We start from the raw sequence: 7,727 nt of genomic DNA, 5'->3' as shown, positions 1-7,727 counted from the left end.
TACTTGCTGTAGCTTCATAACCAATAACCTCGAATTCGTTTTTGACCGATTGAAAAAAGAATTATCACCTAACGAAATATGTTCGACTTCAATGATATCATATCATCCAACAACACTGTACCTATTGATTTTAGTAATATATTGAAATATGTTGAAAAATAAAGTAAAATGAAAGTAATCTCGTTTGCCACAGAATCCCTAAGTATTTGAACTATTTCCACCTTAAAATCAACATATTAATTCAATCATTTTCCAAGTCATTAAAACCAAAATAGTTTCTGGATTAAGAAGCCAAAAAGAAAGTGAAATAATGCACAATAATTATGTTAAAGACTCCAGTAACTTACAATTGGATCAACTTATACAAACACGTAATCTAGTGATGATACAAAATGAGTCATGTGACACTAAAAAACATTCACCCAAGACAAATAACAAAGCAAAAACCAATTTAGATTTCGAACAAATAAGCACAAAATGTTGTGCTAGTGTCACTTTTGGGGCAACTTACGCCGGTGTTCCAACTCTGGATTTTGGTTGTGAATGTAGGACTAAGACCGAAGTAGATCATATACAAATCAAATCAAACCAAAATCAATATTACGAAAAGTAAATTAATGTTTACCTTTTAGTAACCAAAATCACATATCTTTATGTTTAGATGACTCGGCCAAATCGAGCCCTGGACCAGTCTGATTATGATCATAGAGTGTCATCTTCTAGTCCAACATGTTCCTGTTGGTGATGTGCTTAGTTAATATGGTCTTGGTTTCACCGTTTTGAGTTGGTTGCTAGTCATAAAACTTTATAGCTTTAATGAAAAAGTTATAATTTGGTGCATACAATTATTATTTAGTTCAAATGACATTCACCCAAACTTCTTTGGTTCAGGAGTGTAACCTTTTGATTTTAGTATAGTTTTGTGTCCTTCCGCCACATATTTTGCTGCTTCATAAGCTTCAAGATTCGATAACGGTGGCTCACCTTCAAGCATCTAAAAAACAATTCAAAAAATAAACCTTATTAGTCATGTACCTACTAATTAAAGTGTTTTTGCAACTTAGTTTTAGCAAACCATTATTTAGGGATCTTGAATTTTCACCTTTTGTAACCATCAATTTTTATATCATTCTACTGTTTAAACTGTACTAATGAGAACTCTTGTCACCACATTAGATTTGGCCACTGCAAAACATATGACAAAAGGTGACCTGTAACTGTAACTGATCTGATTACTTGAACATACCAGCAAGTAATCTTATATCAGTCTATGACAATGGAATGAGCATAAGTATGTGGTTACTTAATTGATGTATGCCCAATTTAGTTCATCAACAAACATGGATGATACGGGTCAGCAACAATATTTGCGGTGGAAAGCAAATCAGTTGGTTCGTTCAATTGAGCATATAATCGAAAGAGTTGAACCTATATACAAAAAAATATATAATATATGATACGGTGGTCAAAATAAAACTTATTTTGTGCTCTAAATTAACTTCTTTATATTTTATAGCTTAGTGCTTGATTGTTGATTTAAATCACATGTGAATTGGTCTCCACATTTGTAGAATTAAAAAGCTATATGAACAGGTGGCACAAGTGTGTATAACTTCTTTATATTTTATAGCTTAGTGTTTGATTGTTGATTTAAATCACATGTGAATTGGTCTCCACATTTGTAGAATTAAAAATCTATATAAACAGGTGGCACAAGTGTGTACAGACACATGCCCATACCAACTGTACGTTTGTCTATCATATGATAGTTATGAAATATAATCCTTAAAAACAAAAATCAATTTATTCTTCACTCAAGTTTTAGAATTTTAGGTGAACAATATTTACACATCTGATAATTAACCATATGTAAAATAAATATAGACTATTTGATTATAATATATAAACATAGCAGGCTAGCCTAGTCCATCAAAAATCAAATACAGGCCTGTAAACGAACCGAACATTTATGAATTGTTCGTAAACTTTTTTGGAGGGAAGTTCATTTATTTAACAAACGAACGAACATAAACACGTGTGTTGTTTGTTCATTTATGTTCGTGAACGTTCGTTTATGCTTGTTCATTTATGTTCGTTTATATTATAATAAATACATATGGAGTTATATTTATACAAATACAAACATAAAAGAGGCTATCTAACTACTTAATAATGGGCTTTCCAATAACTAAAATAAGCTTTGCAATAGAACTTATCGTAGTTAATCAATCACTTATATAAAAGAAGCTACTTTATGTTCGTTTATGTGTGGTTATTAATGTTGTTTTATGTTTGTTAGATTATGTTTGTTTAACTGTTTCTTTATGTTCGTTTACGTTCGTGAACTGTTCGTTTAGGTCTTAAACGAATGAACATAAACGAACACGAACATGCTCATCTCGTACTGAACGAACACAAACAAAAAAAAACTCGGGTTATATGTTAGTGTTCGTGTTCGGTTAAAGTTAAATTAAATGAAAGAAGAACATACATCTATTCGTATTCGTGCAGTTCGTTTACAGGCAAATATGATGGCTTTTAACGCAATTACAATATTTGTTTAGATACAATTAAAACTAAAGCTATCAATATACTATGTACAGATAATAAGATAAGTGTGAAGTGTAAATAAGTGATTTTTATAAGCAAGCATGGGGTTGTTAAACTTAAGCAATTGTCTTTATGTAACAAATGAGGATAAATAAATCTAGTAGTTAGCATTCGGCTAAATCCTTCTTAATCAAAAAAGTAAAGTAGAATTAGTTTTAGATTACCATTCAAGAGTGCATTGATGATGAAATTCGTTCCTGCAACCTTTAATCTGCAACAAAAAATATATATATAAGTACTTGGTAGAAAGAAGAAAAAAAGGTTTGTTAGTGGAATAAAAGCAATCTGAAAAACGTACCATGGAAGGATCACTTCATTGACAGGGATTGGCTATATGGTCTTGTGTACCGCGCCCTAGGCTTGCTTGGTTCGCTAAACTCCATAGCAATAGCTGCCATAATCTTGAAGGAACCAAAAACTGTAAAATTAAATTTTAAACGGGTTCTAAAGAACTTGAAGGAACCAAAACCTTTGTATGATCTTAAATCTTGAGCTTTAACCCTTTATAAAACAAAATTTTGATTCTTGAAAAAAAATGTACCAAATCGTCAATATACTCAAAATTAACAAATCAATTTAGCAATTACCAAAAAAGAAGGAAATTCACAAACAATGATGTAAAATTATCACTTCAATTAAGCTATTAAATCAGCCGATTTCCAAACTGATTTACCATATACTCCAGTTAAGCCCTTTCTCATATGCCCAAATGAAGTGCATTCACGATTTGGTTCTGCACTGGTATCGTACCAAACCATATATAGTACCACACCAAAATTTAGCTGAATTCAAAACCGAATGCAGCAACATATATGTTCAGTGGGTACCGGTATGGAACGGTACCATTAAAATTACCGAACCGGTACCATACCGCATAGTACCGATACTAAAATGTAGCTAAATATAAAACCAAATACACTACAATATATGTTTAGTCAGTAGTTGACCATGTCCTTTTTATATATATTTTTTTAAAATGTGTTGTAAAAAAGTTGATTACTTGGAATAAAAAAAAAGACTTACATGGCTAGAACCCTTTGGTCACTTGGATAGCAAGTAATAGCAGTGCACTGACATGAGGTTTCGTCATTATCCCAGCTATCCATGAATTGACCAAAAATCTTACTCAAACGGAGTAAAAAGTATATCAAATCATTTAAATTTTATTTTAATCTCTAGTCTCTACATCTCCTTAGATCTTCCAATCCAAAAGGAAACAGAGTTAACAATATACAAACACAATTAACATCTACATACAACCACATAATGAATAAATTAACAGCCTAAACCTGACCAATTCTGCCCCACCATCGGAACTCCGCTTGGGTCGTCTTCCGACAAACATTATGCAAAAGCGTAAGGTAAAACTGGATCCGAGCTTGAAAAAAAAGACCCAGTTCTAATAACTGAAAAGTATCAATTTGTCAGCAAAATACACAATGCAATTTATAAGCTATAATAAATAAAAAAAATGTGGAGCATGGATTATGAAAAATTTACTATTATAACTTGCGAAAACTAAAATAATAAGCATGGGACTCTGATTGTTACTACTCATTAGGGGTAAACTTGTCATATGCACCAGTTTTTTTAATTTCCTACAAATTATGAAAAAAAACAATTGTGAAAAATACATTTTTTGGATTCTGCACACCATTTATATCATAGACAACATCAAAGCCTTGCAAGCAGCAAGGCTGGTCCTCACAAAATCGTAATCATTCCTATCGACTTTTGAGTGCAATTTTATGATTACGAGTTCAGATGATAAGATCACCAAGCAAGTTGTTAAAACAAAAAATTTCACGTATAATTGTGAACAGATTCTATTGCGTTAACTGGTTATACCCTTTTCCGTGATGGACCAATGCAGTGGCGGTGTTTTTGAAGTGGACATGTGTGGTGTAAGGTATAATGACTGAGCATCTAAGAAGTATTGTGTAAGGGTAAAGTGACGGTGTAAGTAAAAAGAAACATGGTTCCGAAATGCTTATTATTCGAATACGATACAACTCTACTATACATCTGATCATCTTGCACAAAGAAAATATTTAAACAAAGGAAATCGAATGATCATAAATAAAAACCCTAATTAAATAAAACCATGATAAACATACCTAAACTTCACCAGCGTGACGGTTAACATCCGCACCTGATACAGACAATAATCAACACAGTCAAATTTTAATCATCAACAATTTTCATCAGCAACCTTAAAAATAAAGATCTTGTACCTGATCGAACGGGTTGTTAAGGAAGTGACACGTGTTTTATAGTATCAAAACAAAAACATAACCATTAATGCTTACCTTAAAATTCACATTGGCATCATTTGAAGACAACACAGGTCACAGACGCTGTTTACGTAAGACGTTGTAGGGACTGCGGCTCAGAGAAAACCGATAGATTCAATCATTAGAGCATCATCGAATACCCTAAGGTTGGATAACAAATCAAGATCTGAAATCAAGTAAATGATAAGGAAGGAATCATTTTAAAAAAACAAAATTAGGAATGATATTTCCTTTAAACAAAGAATTGTACTTGTTATGAGATTAATTATTCGTTTTAGAGATATAGAGATGAAAGCATACCTGCTAGAAAGAAAGTTGGGATGGTGTCACTGGTACGGCAGTGGAGAGGTGGAGCGGTGGATACGCACATCTCTCTCTTTTCAAAATGGGAAGATGGAAGAAAAGTGGTGTCTATTGGAGTTCTGATGGATAGAGGCCAAAGAACCACTAACAGTGAACTTGAGAAGGCTGGGATAAGATATCTGCCTGGGAAGGTTGGGAGCGTGCAATCACATCTGTAAAAATATGTTTAACCATTTAGAGAAAAAAACTCACACAACATGAAAAAGGAAGAATCACAAAACGACGTATTTCTATCGCACCCACTCACTCTATATGCCATTGAAATAAAAACACATAATATAACCCAAAAAAGGCCAAACCACATGCACCCACCCTCTCTCTGATGTGATCGAGATACTTCGCAATGACTCACGCCAATATAACCCCAAGTTGATAAACATAACAAATCAAATCTCTTTTTTCTTTGATAAACTAAAAGATTTATTTGAAGTTTTGTTGTCTCATCAGGCAATGGAGGGAAAGTATGCCAGATAGAAAAAAAAGAAACACAATGAGAAGTAGTCAACATATCTTGATGTCCGAGAACAACATAATCTTTGTTTTTGTCTAGAAATTCCTCATATTGATATTGAAACTGGATAATAGATTTAAAAAAAACACATAAATTGCTCAGTTTACTTATTTCAAGACTAATCACAACAAAACCCTTTTTACCTTCATAACATAACACATACATACGAAAAAACTTAAAAGAAACTATGAATCACCTTCAATGAGGAGCCTTTTGGGTGAACCAAGAAATCCTTCCTGGCACGCACTATAACCCGAGTCCTAGCCACCGCCTAGAATCGCCGTTTAAACCCTAGATCTGCTGTAAGACCACGGTCACAGGCTCTAATCATCTTCATCGCAATACAACATTATAAGGCACTAAATCGGATTACACGATTTAAAGCCATAGATGAGATCACCACAGATGAAAAGACAGATATTTAGGGGTTGGAATGTTTTCGAAATCGGAAACACGATGTATCAAACAATATGTTTTCATCGGAGATCAGATGCGGCGAGTATCCTTTGATCAATATTAGTTTAAATCCGCAAAGTTGATAACGGCAGTGATTAGGGTTTATGATTGTGATAGGGATAAATGGTAAGGGGAAAATAAAAACAAACCTTGAACCAGATGAAGGATCGATGGAATGGATCTGATGATGTTATTTACAGTTAGGGTTTCACAAAGAGCAGAGGGAAAAGGATTGAATGTCGTATGAGAGAAGATGAAGAATGGTGAAACAAAAGGCCCGGGTTGTTGTTTATATATGGTATGTAATAAAGTCGACCCGAATGCGTGTAATGGATCCCACATATGCGTTCAACACAGGGAAATCAAGAGACGCTAGTTTTGGCGGGAAAATGAGAAATAGAGCCTCTAGATGGTGATTATGGCTTTTATTAGGTTGTATAGATCTTTTTGGCGCGTAATTTAGGAGGGAATTTCTTCTAATAAATGTTAATAACTGAAATTCAGTTACTGAAGAAACACTAGATAAATGGTCGGAACCGAGATATCTAGGGGGTTTGAATCCGTATAAAAGGTTGGTTTCCACTCGATTGATTCAGATCCGACTGGTCTTCTTCTCCAATAACTCTGCAAAAAAAGGCACTGTTAGCCTCGCCAAGGGGAGAAAAGGGTTCTCTCCTTGACCCGACTCCGGTGTGAGAATAAGTATTGGTAATGAAGAAGAAGATGTATTTTGTAAGTGTGTGTAACTTGAATTCATACCTGGGTTGCTTCTCATATTTATAGCCGAGAGTCATTTTAGGCGGGAAAACCCGTTAGTGAAAAGTTGACGGAAGATGCTAACCCCGTAAGTGGTTACATTCCCTTCCGTCAGGCTTCTTGATTTGACGTGAGAGCACATGGATCGTGGCTTAGATCGAAGGCTGGGGATTTGCCACGTGTAAAGTGATCAAGTGGAGATTATTTTCCAATTGCATGCTTCCGTTGTGAATTCAGGGATGCCTGAGATGGTGACACGTGTCCAGACAGTTGTAACCGTCTTGGTGGTGCATGATTGTATTTCTTCTAGAAGATTACTGCTGTAATCTGGTGTGGCACCTTATCGTGTGGAGACAGGTGAATAAATAAATCCCAAGTCTGGGTAAATAATCTCCAGGTCTGGATATTTAGGCGAGAGTGTTTATTTCAGGATTTTCATCCTTTGTCTATGGGAGAAAGCGCACAGGTTTATGATTTCCTTTGGGCGCGCAAGTGTTGACAGTTGACTGTTCTTTAAATCTCTTTTTGTGAGACCAGTGCGCGGCCGCGCAAGGTACAAGGCTGATCAGTAAGGTTTTGGTATGGTCCCAAATATTTATTACGAGGTTTTTGGGACCTTACCCCTTCAAGTCCCCCCAGTCTAGTGTTGTACTTATGCAAGGAAGTGGAGCACTGGACTTATAAGAGGGAAATGCTTTTAGGTGTGGAAAACAAAGAATCTTCGATGAGAAGATTTA

The 7,727-nt window shown here is 34.6% G+C and overlaps 1 long non-coding RNA gene across 1 annotated transcript; it reads right to left on the bottom strand.

The window, feature by feature from the left end:
* Positions 1 to 308: 308 nt before the first annotated feature.
* Positions 309 to 5,407, bottom strand: LOC110880332. Its single transcript, XR_004871738.1, has 6 exons — positions 5,205 to 5,407; positions 4,920 to 5,070; positions 2,909 to 4,762; positions 2,775 to 2,821; positions 873 to 994; positions 309 to 791 (listed from the first exon to the last, which is right to left on the bottom strand). It is a non-coding gene; the product is annotated as an uncharacterized LOC110880332 (long non-coding RNA).
* Between the last annotated feature and the right edge of the window lie 2,320 nt (positions 5,408 to 7,727).

Source organism: Helianthus annuus, chromosome 11 (assembly GCF_002127325.2).
Source record: "Helianthus annuus cultivar XRQ/B chromosome 11, HanXRQr2.0-SUNRISE, whole genome shotgun sequence".
In the NCBI taxonomy this organism is placed as follows: Eukaryota; Viridiplantae; Streptophyta; class Magnoliopsida; order Asterales; family Asteraceae; genus Helianthus; species Helianthus annuus.
The sequence above is the reverse complement of the archived record's forward strand: the minus strand, read 5'-3'. Positions and strand labels throughout refer to the sequence as shown.